Consider the following 22,583-nt stretch of genomic DNA (forward strand, 5'->3'; position numbering starts at 1 on the left):
CGTATGTCAGTAATAATAGGGTGGTTTCGCAACCATACGAATACGATAACGAAAACGGATACGTCACACATTTGTGAAACTTTTGAGCTGATCCCCATTTCATATTCGTAAGGCGTATTTGTGTTGACGAATATCACCAGTCATATTCGTAACTCCAAAACGAGTATAGTTTTTGATCTATTTTGCACATTTTGCATTTGAATTAGGAATGATTCATGATTATTATATAATTATGGATTTATTGAAAGTAATTTACTAAAGTAATTCACTAAAATGCCAGGTCAATTTAGATAAATAGCAGTTTTTAAAGTCCTCACTCGCTTTGATGTTACGCTAGGCCTAGGCAGCTGGCCAAGCACCAAGCAACACATACCTGCGCTTCGCTCAAATTTACCGCAGTCATATTTTAGACGCGCCTCGATATTTCGTTGCCATGCGAAACAGATTTTTCTATGGCTTACGAAAACGAATACGTGTGCGTGACGTATCCGTTTTCGTTATCGTATTCGTAAGATTGCGAAACCTCTCTATTGAATTAAGTAGCACCTACAGGACTATTGCAAACCAGTCACTTAGGCTTTCTTTCTAAATGAATCAATGAGGCATTATGAGTGGCTATTTCATTTTTTTGCTTCAATCCTTTTAAAATTTACTCTAAAAATTAATTTGGTTTTGATTTTGAGAGTAAATAATATTAGTTTTCTCTTATATTAAATTGTAAACAATACTGTATTTAACTTTGAATAAACATTTGTTTCTTTTTTATATCCATATATTGTTTTTGTTTTATGTGTCAGACACCACCTATAGATGATAATAATGACAACAATGATGATTACAAAACTGATGACAACAATGATGACAAAAATGATGACAACAATGATGACAACAATGATCGTATGTAACTTTCCCTTAAATTTTAATTATTTTTACATTTTTGTAGTAAAAGCATTAATAAATAAGTTGCAATTATCAGTTTGCAATTTCTGTCATATTAAACATCTATTGTCCCCAAAAAACATGAAAAATAAAGATTATTAAAATCAGACTTTGAATAGATTATTTTGTAGTCAATCACTTCTGTAGAAAAAAAGGAAACACATATAAAATAACAAAAAATAAATGGTTAAATTCAAGCAAAAACCCATTGGCTGGCAGTCAATTTGACTATTTTTTGCTTAAAATTACAGTTTTTTAGGTAAATACATTTTTTTTCAATCCAATTTTTGGTCAAAGTGGATAACTATTAGGTGACATTAAAATTGCATATTTAAACAAATATTGTAAGAATTATTTTTTCAAGGGGACATATTTAAGTTCATAGTTATTTAAAATAATAAGATTATTAATTAGATTTTCCAATTTAATGTAACTAAAGAAGTATAAAATTATGTTATCAGATTTATAACTTAGAGGCAACCTATCTGTGTAACAATTATGGTGACGGTAATTTAGAGAAAACATGGCAGCGGCCATCCCACTGCTAGACAGTCCACAGACGCTGTACATGCAGGCTTGATGGGCATGTTTCTTTGTTAGCAAAGTTAAACAAAGATGAACTAAAACACTTATTAAAACCTTAAAAGGGGCTTACAAAGATGCTTATTTTTTTGTATGAATCTAGAAGAATCAAAGTGAATTCACAGTCTACACCTACTATATAATATACATATACTAGCTTATACAAATGTGCAGTTAATAGTTTGTATATATTACTGTATCCTTTCACATCTACCGTCCCCTTTCGCTTACCGTCCCGATGCAAAAGCTCACTAATGATGATAATGAGGACAACTATACTCATAGTAATGACTTTTTAACTGACTCATTAACTATGATGATTATAGATGATTATAGGACTAAAACAATGATGCTTGTTATGCCGTTTGTGGAATGACCAAAAAACTTGTTCCCACTACAGGTGCTTATACAGTTACTGAAGCTATCCCATTTGATACAGAGCAGCAATTAGATAATGATGTAATCAAGAATGTTGTTGAGGAAAATAAGGAGACTTTGGAAGAAACATTCAACATCTGGGACCATGGGGGACAATTAATCTACCATGGTCTACATCGGGTAAGTAGGTTTCTGTATAGACTAACATGATTGTATGGCCAAGGTATAGTTTGCTTTTTTCTTTTTTTTTCCCATTAAGCAATCGCAAACATCTTTCCATGGTACTGCATAGTAATATATATAACAATTTAATATTAAATTCTTGTCATTTGATTGGAGGATTGTGGGTCACATGATATTCAATAGACATACTATTAAACTTTTAAGTCAGATTGCACATTCTTATGTTACACAGTGAGCAACCGAAACATGGGACGCAAGAATAGACTACCTACCTTGTCATCTGCCAAGGTAGTAAGAATAGACTGCGTGTTAAAAAATCAATCTGTATTGTCGCGTCTATAATTGTTCTACTTCTCTAATAGTTTAGGCCTTGGCCTAGCCTCTCGTTAAAAGAATAACACACCTACTTTTAACAAGAGGCTAGGCCATTGAAAAAGTAGCACTCTAATTTTAGACAGGGAGTAAAACAATTAGACACGGCACACACTACAGGTTAAGGAAATGTGATCAGTCAACAACAGCCTCTTCACTGTGTAAAATATGCGCAAAACAAAATTGCAGTATTCGCACACATATAACGTTGCACTCTTGATGACATCATTAGGAGAGCATTTATTTATATCATGCAACCCATAATCCTCCAATCAAATAAAAGAATATACTTAGGTGTGTTATAATATACAAATAATGAATGTTTACGAGTGCACTGGGGCAAATAATTTCATGTGATAAAAGTAGAACATTTCATCTATCACTACGCCAACTTGGTAATAATATAGACAATACTCACACAGATAATACAACTGAATAACCGATACTTGAGGTATAACAATAATGTAACTTTATTAACAAAGCAAACAGTAAACATTCGTATGTAAAACAACAACAACGAGGGGGCTCATATGGAGCGCCGTACGTGACATAACAGCCAAACTGGCGTGACTACCTTTTTTTTTTTTTTTCCTTTTCTCAAAAAAAAACAAAGTCAACAACAAAAACGGCAAATCGGGACAAACTGTGAATCAAATATAAAAAATTGAAAAACGAGCTTTCATCGGGTAGACTGCCCTCCAGCTTGGGGATTATTCTGCCCCACAATACTTATCAGGAATCACTTGTCAAGTACAAAATCGTTAAGATGAGTGGGTAAGCGATGACTGCGAGTAGATCGTCTGGGTTCTATCACTGGTGGTGGAATAACGACTTTATGAAGGTCGGTGAGAGGGCGGACATCATCAGAAGCAGCAGGAGTTAAGAACTCTGAGTCGGTACCAGCAGGCAATGGATCAACCTGGTAAGCGTGATCGGCTGGGGTTGACAGCTCAATAGGTATTTCTGTACGCGGTGGCTCAGGAATTTGATAATCATCATCGCTGTTCGAGTCCTCTTGGTAATAATGTTGCGATCGAGGAGATGGTGACGAGGGAACCTTGTAGCATTCCGTACGCTTGACTTTGTACGCCGTACTACGTAACTGAGAACCGATAAATTTGCGGATATTGCACCAAGTGTTATCAACCGACGTTACGAGATAGCGATGACGGGCCTTTGACTTGTTGCGATCGGCTAAGACGTACACAAGATCACCAACATCAATATCGGAGCTTGCTGGAAAACGGCCCGTTGGAGCCTTTGATCTTTCACTATGTGCATGATTGGCTAAACGACGTTTGTGCTGTGAGATAATTAATTGACTGTCAGACAGAGGAATTTGGTCGTTAGTAAACTGGTCGCGTTGTGTCCACATCTCCCTAGAAGAGAGACCACATGAGCGTAGTCGAGAGTTTAAGCAAGCCATAGTAATTTTGAGCATAGTTGGGGTGACTAATCCACCAGTGGGTTCTTGTGTAAGAAGTTCGTCTTCTACTTCACGTACGGCCTTTTCGGCGATTGGATTCTTATTTGGGTTTTTGGTTCTTCCTAGCTCAATCATTATTCTGTGGTGCGCTAACAACTTATCGCTGACCAACGAAGCAAATCCAGGAGCAGGGTCGGTGCGAATTACAGCGTGTGGGCCGTCAAGAGGCCTGAGCTCGATACAAAGGCGGATTAAACCGTCTCGTAGACTGTCGTGACGTTCGCTGTCGATAATGCACGCGACTGTAAATGATGTTACACACTCTCGCATCACTAGAATAAGTTGTCGTTCACGCTTAATTACATCAGCAGCGAAGGTGGTACCAACTGCATCGGGTGGGTCTCCGGTGGACTGCGGGATAACGGTATGTGGAATAGAGCGAAGGGCAGCGCAGTGGTGACATCTTGCTGAGATACGCTCCACAGAGGCATCCATGTCGAGAGCGAAGAAATATCTACGAACGATCGTTTTAAGCTGATGGCACGAAGGGTGGTCAAAACGCAGATGAAGTGCTGTGAGAAGGCCCTCGAGGACATCACGAGGAACAACAATACATTCGCGTACGGGTGCGAGTGGCTCATCCCTACGAACGACCAAAAGACCATCCTTGGCTATGGTAGAAAATCGTAGAAGGCGCTTGACATCTTTAATGTTTGTGATTTTTTTGTGGGGGCGAGTACCCTGAGAAAGGTGAGCGTGAGTGCGTCGTAGGACCGGACATTCAGACTGGATGGCCAGCCAGGCAGGACGACTAGTGAAAGGTAGCTTTGTGGAGCCAGATATAACGTCTTTAATGTTCACTTGGAAAACAACAGAGTCTTCGGTTTGTTGGACAAAAGAGCAGATTTGGCAAGAAGGAGCGTCACAAGGTTGTGCGTTCCTGCTCCCGAAGTCGGACGGCATATTTGCGGAACCTGCGAGGTGGTGAACAGATGCGTGATAGCGGCTAACAGTGGATAAGAAGGTTGAAACCCGAGGACTCACAGAGAATTCACCTCTGCACAACTTTTCGTAGGCTTGGACACATGGCTTACTGTCTGTCAAAATGTGTGCCTGATGTGCGGATTGTATGATAAATGGACTAAAGTGTTTTGTGGATGCGGCAATTGAAAGAGCTTCGACTTCACATGGTAACCAGGTCATTTGTCGTCCGCGTAGTTTAGCGCTATAAAAACCAGCGAGTAATGGTTTGCTGTCACGGGAGACATACAAGGTGGAAGCTATGCCATATTTCTTGACGGCGCCATCAGTTACAATCCACAATTGGTCACTTGCTCGTGGGATGGCAATCGTGTGTGGTGAGTTGAGGATAGATTGCGCACTTGCGAAACTAGCGAGCAATTCGTCAGACCAGTCTATCTTCTCTTGGGATTGTCGTCCAGCGACAGCAGCTTCAAGAGGTGACAAAATAGGTGCACATCGCGGGAGAACGCGAGATAGCATCTTAAATGCGCCAATGAACGATCGTAATCCGGTCACGGTGACTGGTCTCGGGCAGCTAGATAATGTTGAGATGCGATGAGAGCTAGCTCGGAGTGTCCCTTGGCTCCATATCCACCCAAGAATGTTAGTAGTCTTAGGACAGATAACGGTTTTGGTAGCGGATAAATGTAGTCCTGAGTTGGATAGTGCATGAAGGATTCTTCTCCATACGTTCAAGACCTCTTCAACTGTATTACCGCCGCAGTAAAGATCATCAGCGAGTTTTGTAGCTGAACCTTCTTCTAAAAAATCACCCACTACTCTGCTTAGAAGTTCTTCCAATGCGGTTTCTGACCCCGGCATGCCCATTGCGCAACGGGTATATACCCTGACACCGTGAAATGGAGTGACGATTCCGCAATATTTCATAGACGGTTTTGAAAGTGGAATTTGGTAGAAAGCGTTGGTAAGATCCGTTGTTATAATGTATTTCCACTGTCCGATTTTAAGAAGAGTGGAGTCGACGTCAGGCATGAGTGACGGTTGTGGTTTGCTGTACCTGCCGACATCGGCAAAGGATGTCACTAATCTGGAACCGCCGTTGGGTTTCTTCACGAGGAATGACGGATTGAGATATTCTACAGCAACTCCAACATCTTCTGGACGGGCAAAAACTCCAAGTGTTTCGAGTTCGTCGAACTTGTGTTGTAGTTCGAGGAGCTTGTCTCTTGCATACTGAGGAAGGCGACCTTTGCGTTGTGGGGGTTGGACTGGTCCCATATTTACGGTGGCAACAAACGGGCCTACAGCACCATTATAACCTTTAAAGGAAGGGTTGAAAATGTCATCATACTCCTTGTGGAGGCTAGTAAATTGTTCGAGTATGTTGCGAGGTAGAATGCTATCCGGATCCAGCTTAATGTTATCAGAGAAGCAAGTGTGAACTGTTGTAGTGCTAAGCTTTGGTGGTTTAATCGGGGATGATGAAGTGTCAGGTAGGTTAGGTGTAAACACAGGGCTAGCTTGGCAAAACTGTTCATTGCGTGAAAGCACTTTGGGTTCGTCTGACAGGTTAGGAATGCGAATTCGTCCGGCAACGCACGATATGATACGTGGTTCAGGCCAAACATGAGATGGCAAAGATGTTTTCGAGATTGGTGCATCAACGCGAGGTTCAATAGCAACAGTGTCTATGTGGGTGAGGTCATTTGGGAGTGAAAGTTCAATGTAACTACCTGGCCATATCACAGTGCGTGTTGAGGGAGCACGGAGAACATGAGCGCGTCTGATCGAGTGGCATTCGGACAAAGTGGTAGGCAAAGAGCCATAGATGTATGTTGTGCCATCGGCCATAACTACTTGACGCTTAGCGGGGCGGATAGAAATATCATTCTGTTCCATAAACGGTGTACCAGCGAGTAGCTCAACGTCGAGGTCCTTAACGACGAGGCCATTGAAAGTCAAGTCTTTATTGTCACGTGTAAAGGTGACGTTTGTCTCGCCCATAACCTGTAACTGCGAAGATCCATCGGCTTGGTGTGCTGATTGACTACTGGGCTTAATCTGAACGCCAAGTAAACGTGCAGTTGATTCACGGATCATGTTGCCAGTAGCACCGCTGTCTATAGTAATATGTACGGTATTATAGCCGTGAAAGGCTTCGAGATATGGCGACTGACGTACCTGTATTCGAAGAGCTGAGGATGAACCAGATGGTGGGTCGTTGGGATCCTCGACACGGGTGGAATCCTGTTCATAGCAGTAACTGTCGTCATCGTCGAAGATGTTTGCGGCCCGGGCACGTGCCATGTAGCGGCGGTCGCGTTCCGGAAGGAACTTGCACTCACTGAGAAAGTGGCGGTCTGGTCGTCCACCTTGTTTACAAAATGGGCAGCATTTATTTGGTTTGTTATTGTATGTCTGAGTATTGAATGTCTTAGGTGGGTAGCGGGAACGCGGTGGTTGAGAAGGAAGAGAAGCTGGTCTTTGAAACGGTAAAATCGCTGAACGCATGACTCTTGTGTCATCGGAAGTTTTGATTTCTTCTAATAGGGAAGTCATAGCTTGTGAAATTTCAGGCTTGATGGACGCCAGTGTACGTGAGCGAAGCTCTGTGCCATACCTCTGTTTGACGAGTTGGGGAAGTGAAGGGTGAACTAAGCGTAGCCATGTCAGTGTGAGTAGGTTTTCAAGTGAAGGGGTGAGTTCTTCGTCTTCCGTAATAGGTTGATTGTGGTGAGTTATAACACTGTCTGCTTGAAGAAGATTGTCATCAATGAAAGCTAGCAAACGTTGGTATAGATCCTCTGGGCGTTCATCTGGGCCCAGACTAATGTTAGCAAACTCTAAGAAATGAGCCCCACTAGATTGGAACCCGTAATGTAATCGTATGCATTGCCAGATGCAAGGTAGTGATGTGGATGATTTTACGATAGTGTTTCTTGAGATTACAGGGCAATAGTTAGCAATTTGACCTAACATTAGTTCCAACATGGTTACTTTCTGTTGTGCAGATAAAGCATTAGCTACGTTGTCTTCAAAACCATTGTCATCAGTGAACCCTCGGAGTGGGGAAGCTCTGGTTTTCTTGCCCCACGAGAAACCTTCCACCAGGAAATTGGCGAATTTAGTGTCTAATGTTAACGTGTACATGAGGTTTTGACGCCAATTCTCAAATGTGTTTATTGTTTCGTTTTTACCTAAGCACCATTGCTTGGGGGCACGATTGGATGCAGCCATTGTTGTGGTGTTTATACAAAGTGTACTGAATGAAACGTTATTCCTCTATTGACGAACGGAGAATTACAGCGACTGCAGTATGCGCCGGTCAGTTGCTCGCCTGTGGATGTGCGATAACGGCAGTATAAGTACTATAGTTATAGGGCTAGGCCTAGGTCTGCCTCCTGTGTAGACGGTAAGTCGATATTCTTGTGGGCAGTAAAATGTGTTGCGTAGGATTTTCGTCTCCCGACGCTGCCACCACGCCAACTTGGTAATAATATAGACAATACTCACACAGATAATACAACTGAATAACCGATACTTGAGGTATAACAATAATGTAACTTTATTAACAAAGCAAACAGTAAACATTCGTATGTAAAACAACAACAACGAGGGGGCTCATATGGAGCGCCGTACGTGACATAACAGCCAAACTGGCGCTAATACATTTTTTTTTCATTGCATGAATATAAAATATCCATGCCTAATGTTAAAATTGGGTGTCTAGAAAACTCAGATCTAGAAAATCAATATATTATATGAGTATTATTAAAACTGATTACTCTGTGTACATTTTCTTACTAATATTGTAACATGTAGTCAACATGTAAATCATAACGGAAATACAGTGCACGTTACCGTTAAAATGTAGGCTTAAAAATTAGGTATGTATAAGTTGGTGTGGGTACGAGTTGGTTGAGGTACGAGTTAGCCAAGTTGGGAATAGGTATGAGTTATTTTGGGTACGAGTTGACCACTTCTAGCCTAGTAGGGCCAGGCTGACCCCCTTGTGATACATTGCGATAGCGCCCACACATTGAGCCTTGAATTGAGTTTGTAATAGCTAGACTAGGCCTAAATGCTAAGCCTATATTTTAAAAGGTGTATACTGTATTTCTTTATGATTTAAGTTGTAGGCCGCTACTACAACTTATAATATTTATTATTAGTAGTAAGAAAACGTATAATACTGTAGTATTTCAAACAAGCTACCCTCTGATTAATAATGGAACGATCCATTTGACAATCTGGGTTTTCTAGTTTCATTCTGGAACTAGAAAACTCAGATCTTGATATCTGAGTTTTATAGATCTAGAAAAGTCAGATATCTGAGTTTTCTTGATCTTAGCTTTCTAGACACCAGTTAAGATTACAAATTTTCAGTAGCTTTTTGCCACAAATCAAAAAATGTGTGTATACGGCCAAACAGCGTTGAAACACCGGTTTATGTCAGATCACCGAAGTTAAGCAATGTTGGGCCCGGTTGCATTCACGGCGGGTGCTGTATACCAGAAAGCGATGGTGTAATGATAATATCAGACTAGCATGTAATAGGCATGGGTTCAAATCTATCGGTACCATACAACTGTATCCTTAGGCAAGATGCTCTCATTGCCTCGTCCTTCGGATTGGATGTAAACTCGTCTCGTGATCTGGTAGGCGCTGCACTGCTGCCTAATCCGAATTTCCTCAGTTTTCAGTTAGGCTTGAGGACAACTATTATTATAATACCTTTACCTTTTACCTTTATGAAAGTCTTTATTCATTCATTCATTCATTCATTCAATCTTTTATTTCGGAATCTCTGGTCCATAGAAAGTAAAAATTACATATACTAGATGGTACGCTCGCTTCGCTCGCGTACCATCTAGGTCGTACCCACAGCTGATGGTTCTCGAATACACAGTAATTTCAGCGTAACAAAACTGGCGATTTCAAATGTACGTACCGCGGGACTATAATACATAGTCGTTTACAGAAACGAATAAATAGACACGATGATTTATGTATTCAACTAAAATTAGCACCTTGAGAATTACTTCCGAAGGAGAAACTTACCACAAAATGAGTCCAAATTTTTGAATTTGTGTTTTGTATGTAACATTAGGGTTGAGGGATGGGAAAGCGGATAGGTACAAAGAGGAACAATTTTTAAATATATTCTTTATCCACTCAGTAACGAAATATTTGTTTCATGTTTTATAGGCCTATAAATAATATACCTCTAAATACAGTAAAACATTTGTCAGTATAAAGTTTATTTGTATATCTAACAGTTGAGCCTATCCACAATCTCAGTAATAAAGTTTATTTGTATATTTTTCAACAGTACGAACATTCACAGTAAGAAATGCTCGATTCAAATGAGGACAAAAAATAGTTAGGTATTTAATTTACAGTATTGTCAAAGTATTGCAAGTTTATTCTCAAAGGGCCCATATATTTACCTACCGTATGTGTTAAACCAAGGGCTCATAAATTTACCTACTTGTGTTAAACCAAACTCTGGCAGAGTGAGAGATTGGGATGTTCCATTCATCGCAAATCAATACATTTGTATAATCGTATATTAAATCTATCAAAATAGTATTTTTTTAAGAAAATCGGCCTGTCTTCAACATTATGATGCTGTACTCTAGCTGTTCAACCGGTTTTCAGCTATTAAAAACAATTATCGTAGGAGGAGATCGGAAAATGCGAAGCCTCCTCGCATTTTTCTGGCGGATATTTTTCAAGATGGACATCCATTAGACAGTGTATACCAAGATCGGAAAACACCCCTATTTGGGGCAAATCGTTGAACCTAAATTCGTTTTAATCGTCAATAACTAATTATCTAACTTAATTTAATTAGTAAACAGGGTTACATCAGGTGGTTAAAATCAGTACCGAAAGTACGAACCAACTTTATATACCATCGAGTAAAAATTCTAGAAGTAAGGCGCGATTTACCGAATTTTGCCCTTACGTAAATTTATATATAGATATGAAATAAAATAAACAAGACTAATTACTACTACTCATCTCAGGATGGCATTCCACCTGGAGAGCATCTTCGACTTAACTAAGACGTTGCTTTTAATCGTTGAGACTAAAACATTTTCGCTTGCATTTAGTCTACCCATCAGGCCATATATTGATTTTCTTAACAATTCATAAAAAGAAGGAATTCTACATTCCGTAAACATAAGGCTGGCACTGCAATGTCGAGGCATTTGTTGCAACAATACAATTTAAAATAATGTTTGTTCATATGTTGTCAGAATATTAATCTGTCAATATTTGAATATTTTTGCAGATGTTCATAACACTACAAGCACTATACATTGTTGTGTTTGATCTCAGTAAACCATTGGATGATCTTGCTACTTTCATTGATTCTACTGGAGTAAGTATTTCTAGAGCATGGCAGCAGTAAGGCATTGTGATTGAACAAGTCTTCTAATTTATAAGAACATGCATTTTATGCATTAAAATTTTAATACCTTCCAAATAAGATGTACAGTAGTAATGAATGCTTTCAAAAACTAACCATTTCAAGTTTAACTGTGGTTAAGTGTTCTCATAATGTTTTTTTTTTTACAGGAAACGTGTAAACATCATTGGACCAATCTGCAGTTCATATTATCTTACATCCTGTCAGTTTATTCTCATAGTCGTATTGTGGAAGAAGATGAAGAGAATGAAGTTCATAAACCAACTATCCTTATTGTGGGTACACATAAGGGTAAACTTGGTGAGACTGAAGAACAACAAAATGTTGAGGTTAATGCTTCTTTTTTTTTTCTACATTATTAAAGATAGCGATAACCAAAGATACGTTGCTGCTCTAAAAGTAAATTTAACAAAAATTAGAGTACATATTTATAACTTAAGCCATCACATAAAAAGTTTAAATTTAAATCTTACTTAAAATAAATTACAGAATTTACACATTCGTATATAGATGTAAATCTTTATTTACAAACAGGCAGAAAAGATGTTTAAAAAGATTCAAGATGTGCTTAAAACAAAACCATATGGAAAACATGTGTACCAATATTTTGCCATTGAAAACAGCCAAGAAACGACAGATAAGAGCTTTAGTGATCTCAAACAAGTTATTGATGACCTTATGAAAGCTTTAGAAAAGGAAATTCCTTTAAAGTGGATGCGTTTTCGATGTGGACTAGATGATCTAAGGAGAGAAAAACAGCCCTCTTTTTCTTTGTGTTCTTTAGAAGAGGTAAAGGTTATTTTTTTTTTTTATTTATTTATTTATTCGGTATATAAAAATATATTACAAAACGACAGTCAAGGACTGAAATGAAATGTATTACAAATGACTAAAAATTAGTTAAAATTGCTATAAAAATAGAAACATCTTAATAAAATTAGATATTGTACCATACAATTAAAAACATTCTTCAAAACATTTTAGGAAATAATATTGTATAGAATATTTATCAAGTATCTATTAAAAAGAAAGTCTAAATATAATTTTCAAAATGATCTTTATACTGGAATTTGTCATAACCATTTAAATAACAATATTCAAGATCATAATTTCATCTTTTATATATGTTGCCATTGTTTTATTTATAATTATTACTAAATACTGACCTAATAATTGACAAAATTCCTGATAATTGCTTAGTTTTTTTTCGTGCCACTATCGAATAACATTGTTTTTAAAACATGCACAAAAATAATAGAAAAAAGTATACTTTGTATAATTATTTATTATTACATCAATTAATATGAATTTATATATGTAACATTTATTTATATTCTCTACACTGAATTACCAAAAAGTGTTATTTACTAAAACAATTGATGCTGTTAAAGACCAAAATAATGTTGGTAATAAATACATACATACATATTACAAAAACTGAATAGGATTTCATTAAAAAAAATCTGATTAACACTAATTTTTAAAGCTCAAAACCCTGGCAAGTAATAATGGTATTGTTGACAAAAAACCCAAATCAGTCCTGCTTATAAACTTGCACGATCATGGTGAAATTGTTTACATGCCTGACAACGAATTACTAAGCAATAAAGCAGTGTTAGATCCAATGAGACTGGTTGAAATTGTTACGACATTTGTAACTGTGGTTCCCCCAAAAAAACATGTAAGTAGACTCATGTAATGTCTTGCATTTGAAAAACGTGTTGCAGTAACATAATTACTCCTGTTCTGTGCTAAATTTCTTGCTGTTCTATATATAAGTATGCTGGAAGACATCATTTGCAATTGACTAAAGTTTTAATTATCTTACTTTCATTGTATTATAATTGAAAAAGTGAAAAGCACAGCAACAAACTACTGTAATTTCACAACTGCATTATACACATAACATTCATATTATTTATTTATTCATATTATAAAAGTTTACTATATTTGTTGACTATTTCCAACATCCTTCCTGCCTCCCTCTTGATTCCCTCCTGCCACTCTGTAATAACAACACAAAATATCAATTTTTTTTTAGTTCGGTATGTTTAATGAATCTTTTGATAAGCTTGACAAAGGCATACTGGAAGAAAGGTTGTTGCGAAAATTATGGAAAAAGCGTAAAATTGACGACGGAAAGAATTTTGAGTTTCTTGTAGCACTGATGATCCAATTGGGTTTCATTTGTGAAAGGAAGACAACCAGCAGCCAAAATATGGCAAGTACATCTACAGTAGGTTTTGTTCAGTTATCATTTCTAACATGTTATATTTTGCATGCAAGCATATGTGAAAAAAAGATTTTTTATATGATACCTAATTGGTGAAATTTAAAAAAAAAGATGTTTCTAATATACAGGAAATAATCTTTAGTTTTCTTTTTAAAATTAATCTAAATAGCATTTTACAAATCAAATTTCAGGAATCAGTTGTGAAGCGATCTTTTTTTGTGCCACTACGCCTTGCTTTCAAGACATCAAGTGAAGTGAAACCAGTGCCTGATGAATTTCCAGCTATCAGTATCTATTACGACTTTAAGGGATATCTTCCAGATGTATTGTTTCCATATATGATTATTGATTTCCTCAACAAATTTCAAAAGAACGGTGTTGACCCAATACTGTCATATAATCATGCTGAACTTTACTTTGACCAATATCATCATGTGACCTTATCTCTTGTCAAATTTGTGACTACGGAAGATGAAAGAAATTTCTTGTTAAAGGTAGGTCTACTGTATCATATATTTTCTTGTGATTATGTCATAATTTAGTCTAAGTATAAACTCAAATTCAGATATCAAAACATAAATTTTTTTTTTTTTTTCAGGTGACTATTAAAAGAACAAATGCTCTTAATAAAACAAGTAATGAGGAACCCTCTTCTGAAGCATGTAAAGAGGTATGTTATTTCATCAGTTTAGACAACTATATGCTTTTGTTATAGATATTTGTGTTGATATTTGGTTAATAAAGTTAATAACTTTAATATTCAAAATCATTTTTGTGGAGTGCTTTTAGAGGTTTCGTCATTGTATTTTGATTTTTTCAATAATAAAAAACAGTCTATAGCTAAAATGAAAATCTACCAATTATAGAATTAAACTTGATGTGTAATTTCAGTTATTAATAATTATAATATTAAATAAATTAACAATATTCAATAATAACAATTGATTTATGGAAACTTCTATATTAAAAAAAATTACAATGATATAATCTTAATATAATATCAATTTAAAGTGTGAGCAACTTAAGGTACAGTTGTTAAAACTAGTTGCATTGGCTTTTCATTGCAATAGATGCAGATCAATAGCACAGCAAAATTGAATGAATATTTTATTTTATCTTTGTTAAAGATTTTGTATGTACAATTTTGATAGTGATAATTCACCTAAGATGTTTATTTTATTTATTGTTGTACTTTTCCCTCTTGTAGACCCAACTGTTGTTATATTGAAAGAGTTAATAAACACAACATTTTAAAAATGTGTGTTGCTGATTCAAAGGTTGCTACATTGGGTTATATTGGTCAATTGCAGTTCTTAATCAACATTTAATTAATATCTTTAGGTTTTGTTAACAATCCAGAAGTCATTTGAACCTACTAAAGATGGTGGTAGAAGAGGGATTCAATATGAGAGATGCATACTTTGTGAATGTAGTAATACATCAGAAAAGAAGCACATTCAAAATCTTGAAGATTTCCAGCATGAGAAGTTGACATGCTCCAAAACTGGCGTTTTTTTTACGATGGATGTTACACGTTACAAGCGGCTATTAGGAGGTAACAATAATAATAGTGACATAAGGTTAGGAAGAGATTCAGCAGTAGCAATAAATAATAATACAATTAGGGCCTGTCCACACGTACGGCGTGACGTCAGCGGTGGTGCCAGGATCTTTCCGGGAGCTAAATACCCCGACGGGGGGGGGGGGGGGGGGGCGAAGCCCCCAGAAGCAACGCATTATAGTGTAATTTGAGGCCGTTTTAATCAGATTTAGGGTAGCCAACTTTTTTCCATTTTTTATGGTACATAAATAAAATACTGTGTGAAAAACACATTGCACGAGATCCGATGCGATGACTGTGTAAATCCATTCTTTCAAATTTAAAAATGAAGTTTTTAAAGTTCAATATGCCTATCATAGAAAATATATGCGAACGTAAAACCAACCCACGGGCCAAGAGGTATCGTTATAATCGCAGAGACGTAGGCAGGTTGCTGTATGAAGGTGCGAAAATTGTAAAGGCGCGAGACTCAACACCCATAGGCTGATCTGTAAGAACATTTTGAAAAATAGACCTGCTAGGTACCTGGAAATTTCACTTATATAGGTCCATATTGATAAATGAAACGAAACTATAAGTCTACAGAACCAGACCGCCATGGATGGTTGGGTGGAGCTAAGAAAATTGTCAAAAATAGAGCTGCTAGGTCCCTGCAAAACATTGAAATATGAAACGAAATTATAGGTCCAGCCCACCATGGTTGGGGGGGGGGGGGGGGTAGTAACAAAGTGCGAGGCAGCGAGGCACGCGAGGCAGGGAAGGCATGCGAGGCAAGTCAGAAATTTATGCGAGGCATCGTTTTACCATCATCAAAAAATGCGAGGCATCATTTTATCATTTCTCAAAATTGCAAGGCAGGAAATCACCGAAATTGAAGTAGCCTAGGCCTAGGCCCGCTAGGCTAGTTTCCTTTTGCACCTGCCTTGTAATTTAACCAATGCTTTATCCTGAATACCACAGCTTAGAATTAGTAGGCCTACTTTAATGAAGAAAAATCACATAAAAGTAACAATAAATCCATTAAATTGGTGATTTTACAGACGTTGTTTTTCTCGCATTTCGCACACTCAATGTTCAATATTTTGGTTTCTATGGAACGCCAAAAGAGCAAAATTAATTAGAGGGCTAAAAACTCTGTGGAATCCATTTATATTTAACGCATTATTTGGTGAAAATCAAGTACAATTTCAATAGATTTTGTCACTGTCAGTAAGGAAAAATGTTACTGTTGATAATGTACACGGTTTCGTTAACCTTTTAAAGAATAAAATAGAAAAATTCATCATAATATCCTTAGTAGGATGTCCTAGGTCTAGACTAGGTAGTGATGTTGATTTAGGATCGATTATTATTCTTTGAAAACAGAACAGTATCAGCAGTAACATATTACAACATTTTTATTGACAAATTAACAAATATATTGAAATAAAACGTGTTTTTCACCAATAAATGCATGAGAAATTGACGCATTCCACTGAGTTTTAGTCCTCTATTATCGTTGCTCTTTTGGCGCTCCATAGAAACAAAAATATTGAACATTGAATAAGTGAAATTCGCGAACAGTGTGCGAGAAACACGCCTGTAAAATCATTAATTTAAGGATTTATTTGTTACTTTTTATGTGATTCTTTCATTAAAGTACTCATGAGGTATACTTCTAAGGTGTGGTATTCACACGATAAAGTCAGTTATCAAATTTGGAGTAAAAATACAAGCGAAGGAAACTAGCGCCAGGTTTATTAGTACGTACATGGACAACAATAAATAAAAATCGTTCGTAATATACCTAGCTTACTAAAACAGGAATAGTGTATCATTATTAAATATTACACCAATTATTATTTTATCAAAATTGATTAAATTATTTTCTACATAGGCCTCTTATCTAGGTTAGGGCTAAGAATATTAGCTAAAGTTTAATTTTAGGCCTAGTATTACAATTGTCGGACGTAAGTTTTTTTTCACACGCGCTCCAGAATTCTGTCGCAATTTTTTTCTTTGCGGCATGTTATTGGATCGGCATATCAGTTACCTTTTATTCACCGCCAGTTATTAAACTTGTCCTGGCAATCGCTGTTCACCTTATTTGCGAGAGAGGTACACGTGTTGTTCCTAGAGAATGGAATGTCAAAAATGTCTTTGGCACGCCGCTCAGAGAGAAGTCTGTGCGTTGCTGCTGAAACCACGTGCTATAGGAGGGGAATGCACCACAATCCTCTGAGCTGAGGGCTGAATCATTCCGCTACCTGCTAAATAGTAAAGAGGGATTGTCCATCTCTCGGGTCTACCGGATCTAGGCGCAGGGGTGTGACAAAATATTATTTTCACTCTGCTATGTTCGAGAGACATGTGAGTGAACACGCTCGAAATGCCAACAAACATTGCAGTCATTTGATGAGTGTGTCGCTATAACAATTATTGTTTATCGAAAGTTGAAGACTGTCGTTCAGATTTTTTAACCGTAGTTTGGGCACTTTTGTAAAAGTAAAATTTGACACGATATGACTTGAATGAAAAAACAATCGTTACATAAAAATAAACAACATGATGAGTGTATACACGAATCTTTTTAGATACGCTTGTATCGATTGATTATTACGCCTATAATATATCATAATAGCACGTTAAGATATGCCTCGCACCTTTTTGAAATTGTAAACTATATGCCTCGCATGCCTCGCACTTTTGGAAATGATAAATATAAGGGATAAATATTTGGCATGCCGCGCATGCCTCGCTTGCCTCGCGTGCCTCGCTGCCTCGCACTTTGTCAACACTCTGGTTGGGGGGGGGAGCTAAGAACATTTTGAAAAATAGAGTTGCTAGGTCCCGGAAATTTAACTTATTACACTTCGAAACATAAAACAAAATATATACCGGTACGTCTCCAGAACCAGCCATACCATGGAAATAAAAAAAAATTGAAAAAATATAGCTCTAGGTTCCCAGACAATGCACTAACTGTATATTGTACATCGGAATATCAAACGAAATGTATCCTTGACAAGCTCTATAATTTGGGACGGTTGAGCTAATTTTGAAAACTAGAGCTGTAGGTCTTCAAAAATTACACTTATACTTTTAAAAAATTCAGGCCTTAGAGGCCTAAAAAAGTAACCCTTTTTACCTTTTATTTGGAGGGGAATGCGTCCGCAAGCGTAGACCATTTTCCGTCGGGGAAATCAGTTTATTTCCCAGATGTGAATCTGGAATTTCAATGTACGATGAGCAGTTTATGACATACAGGACATTGGAAATGTAATAACTTAGCTATAAGATGTTGGCTAAACGAAAATAGCATGTTTTTTGTTTAGTAATGTAGGCGAGCCTACAGTGAAACGTCTATTTCAGGTACCCCACGGTACAGAGGGTTAATCGTAAATTAGGCTCCCCGACGAGGGGGGCTACAGCCCCGTAACCCCCCCGCTGGCGCCACCACTGCCTGACGTACGCCTTGCGTAGCCTAGGCAGTGGCGTTATTAAAGACAGCTGCATACCCCACCTTAACTAGCACCATGGAGCTAACTCCAGTGATTTCAAGATATTTACCAATTACTTCATGTTTTTACTGTATCTATTGTAAATGTTATTGCTGCATACCCCACCTTAACTAGCACCATGGAGCTAACTCCAGTGATTTCAAGATATTTACCAATTACTTCATGTTTTTACTGTATCTATTGTAAATGTTATTGCTGCATACCCCACCTTAACTAGCACCATGGAGCTAACTCCAGTGATTTCAAGATATTTACCAATTACTTCATGTATTTACTGTATCTATTGTAAATGTTATTGCTGATATAAAAACAAGCTACTCAGCTGCTCTTGGCACATCGACACAAATGCCTTTTACTTATTATAGTATTTGAGGTCATTTATTTTGAAATGGATTCTATGAGAATTATTTGTATATTATAGTTTATTGTATATTGTAAATATTTTTTATAACATTTTTTACAATTTTTCCTAAATTTTGATTGTCTATTTCTTTTTCTTTTCAAGATGAAACAAAACCTTCAAAGAAGGAAGAATCAAACCAAGGTAAAGTAGACATTAATTATGTGTGCCAACAGTGGTTCAAAGGTCAAGGTGATCTAGAGACTAAAAAATTTCCCAAAACATCACCAGCCATTAGTTTAGAATAATGTTAGCAGCTAAATAAGAAATGATAAACAAAAACAACTGTTATAAATGGTCAATGGTCTGCCTTTCTTAAACATTCTCTATTTTCTATTTTAACTATTTTGTTTGATATTTGTTAAAGATGTATAAAAACATGAATAATTTATTAGTCCATTTTACAGTTTCAATACATTTTTTTCACTTCCATAGAAAAAAAAAAACAAGCGAACATAATTATTTATTCAAGTAAAATAATTTTGTTTTCGATTTTTGGTCAAAGTGAATAAATATATATATTTTTTTTTATTTATTTAGGTTTAACACATACAAAACAGCAGCCATTGGCTGATAACGTTTGTTTACAATCAATATACATATATAATTAAAAGTAAAAGAGGCACAATTACAAACAGCATAGAAAAATAACTATATATTATAAAACACAAAATACAATATTATTCGTTCATAAAATTGAGCACGTCATTATTATTATTATTATTTAAGATTATTATTAATATATACATTATTAAAATATGTGATACTATGGCACAAAAAAAAAATGTTTAAACATTGTTTTTGTGAGACAATATATCTTTAATAATATCTGTTTTTTAAAGATTTTTTTAGAACTTGTTACATCTTATTCTTCTTGTAATGATATAGATTTACGATGTCAATATGCGTACTTCTAATTTCTTACATCACATTTTAATCATTAGCTCAAGGCTAGCAGGTGTGACTTCATTAGTCTAAAATTGATAAAAATGTGTAAATTTGAGAAATGTATATGTTTATTTGTTATGTGTCTATACTTTAACAAATATATGTTGCTGTAACTCTATCTATCAAAATAAATATTAATTTCATTTTCAGAGAAAAAAATAATAATTTTAAAAACTTCGATGAAAAAATTAATATATCATTTTTGCCTTACAGAAATTTCAGAGAATAATTTCCGGCAACTGTTAACTGATACAGCAGCATGGTTTGATATGCTTGGATATCTCAAAATATTGAAAGTTTTATACAAAGACCTTCTTTCAAAATCTAACGTTGAGGTGGAAAGAGCTAGAAGTGTTTGGGATCTGCTACAGGATTTAAGAGCTTCAGGAAGTTTGAGTCCATCAAATCTTACTCTTCTATATGACACAATAACAGTAACCAAGCAATTTGGCTTTAAATCAAAGCTTGAGAATCAACCTCCAGAAGATATTAAGGATCATGTAGTATCAATGTTAACACCTTACAGACAGAAGGTTTATCAACTGGGAGTAGAACTTACGAAGGATGAAGTATCAAAACTTGACGGGTTATTTAACAATATGGTAAAGAAATATCAAGACAGCTGGAGTATGATTATGGACTTTGAACATAAAGGGATCATTGATGAGGATTGCATGATCAAATTTCTTGATGTTTTAGAAAGAAATGGAATGACATGGGCCAGGAAGATTTTCTTTGATGGTTGGTTGGCTTTTGTTTGTATTTGTTGTTTAAATCATGGTTCATTTGTTAAAACATATAGTACATACTGTAGTACACTTCAATCAAGTAAGAGTACTGTAACAAATTAAACATTTTAGGATTCAAATTATTATGATGTCCCTGTCTGTCTGCTATTATAGTTGATTAAGGATATCAACCAACATTCGGTTAAATGGCAATTCAGCTGAATTGAATGACAAGTTAAATAGTAAAATAACAATAATATGCTCAATGAGTCCAATGGAAAATGAGCTGAACCGAAAAGTATGTGTGTATTCCATGATATTATCCCTATAAATCAGAATGACCCAAACCTTTGGAACATAATAATAATCTGCATTTTAAAATTGCGAATGACTCATAATTCCTGTAAGGCTCAGCATACCATTTGAGGGTCAAAGTACCGACTCTAAGGCTGATTCAGACCTTTACTATTGCAAGAGGATCATTAAGTTGTATAAGAAAGCCACAGGTTGAGAGCGTACCCATCACCACCTCCATGCTAATTTATACAGCCGGACACCAGTTTATTTACATTTCCTAATTAAGAGTTTGTTTCAATGACAATTAGCTTACTGAAACACTTCTTTTAATCATCATCCATCCTAGGTGGATTGAAAAATCCAGAAGTCATCCAGTAGTCATATTCTACATAATTATATGTATTCTAAATAAGTATATATGTCTTCTGGTACAGGCATGTCTTTTGGTACTGGCACATCTGGATCTTCTGGTGCAGGTGTGTCGTCTGGTGCAGGTGCATCTTCTGGTGCAGGTGTGTCTTCTGGTGCAGGTGTGTCTTCTGGTGCAGACGCATCTTCTGGTGCAGGTGTGTCGTCTGGTGCAGGTGTGTCTTCTGGTGCAGACGCATCTTCTGGTGCAGGTGTGTCTTCTGATGCAGGCGCATCTTCTGGTGCAGGTATGTCTTCTGGTGCAGGTGTGTCTTCTGGTGCAGGTGTTTCTTCTGGTGCAGGTGTGTCTTCTGATGCAGGTGCATCTTCTGGTGCAGGTGTGTCTTCTGGTGCAAGCGCATCTTCTGGTGCAGGTGTGTCTTCTGGTGCAGGTGTGTCTTCTGATGCAGGCGCATCTTCTGGTGCAGGTGTGTCTTCTGGTGCAGGTGCATCTTCTGGTGCAGGTGTGTCTTCTGATGCAGTTGTGCCGTCAGGTGCAGTTGTGTCTTCAGGTGAATATCAAGGCATTAGAACAAGGCTTTATTAACTTTCAATGTTAAGTGAATGTAGTTGTTTATGCAGTTAAAATCTGTATTTATTAGGCAACCTTAAAATAACTTGAGTTTAAGTTTTTCTTTGACTTTCTCCAAATCTATTCCGTTCATTTCTTTTTTAGGTAGACATTATACATTAATCCTGTTTGTTGCTTAAACATTCGTTCCACTCTGTGGTTCACACAATATCAGCTTAGATATTTGAACTTTCCAAAAACTTTTATTTATTAAATATTTCACTGTTATTTAACAGTTTATATTAATTTTTAATAGTCAGTAGTTATCGTTTAGCATACTTAAAATAACATCTTGTAGCTAGTTGTACTAATAATAAATGTAATTTAATGATTTTACAACATTCCAAAAACTTTTTTCTACAGATGGGGAAGATGAAAATGAATCGCTCATCAAGAAACCAGGTATGATCCATCTGTAACCTTTTTTCTGTTAATAACATGTGACGTTGTGAGGTAAATTCCCGATTGATCGTAATCAAAACGGTACTGGGTATGGTCTACTAGATTTTCTGCTCCCAACCAGTACATCCATTCATAGAAGCCTTGATGAGCAAGCCTACCTGGTGGTAACCATAGGACGGTTCCGAGATAACGACTATACTTCAGCTTTAGTCGATAGAAGATTGAAATATTG

At 36.5% G+C, this 22,583-nt stretch overlaps 1 protein-coding gene and 1 long non-coding RNA gene across 2 annotated transcripts in view; both read left to right on the top strand.

Annotated features, from left to right (window-relative positions):
• LOC140047600 (uncharacterized) overlaps positions 1-22,583 on the top strand; it is a 264,382-nt gene that overhangs the window by 237,337 nt on the left and 4,462 nt on the right. The gene's annotated exons all lie outside the window — the stretch shown is intronic.
• Positions 1,996-11,539, top strand: LOC140047875 (uncharacterized). The gene is made up of 3 exons (XR_011844984.1): positions 1,996-2,079; positions 11,166-11,255; positions 11,453-11,539. It is a non-coding gene; the product is annotated as an uncharacterized lncRNA (long non-coding RNA).

This window comes from Antedon mediterranea, chromosome 4, assembly GCF_964355755.1.
Source record: "Antedon mediterranea chromosome 4, ecAntMedi1.1, whole genome shotgun sequence".
Lineage (NCBI taxonomy): Eukaryota > Metazoa > Echinodermata > Crinoidea > Comatulida > Antedonidae > Antedon > Antedon mediterranea.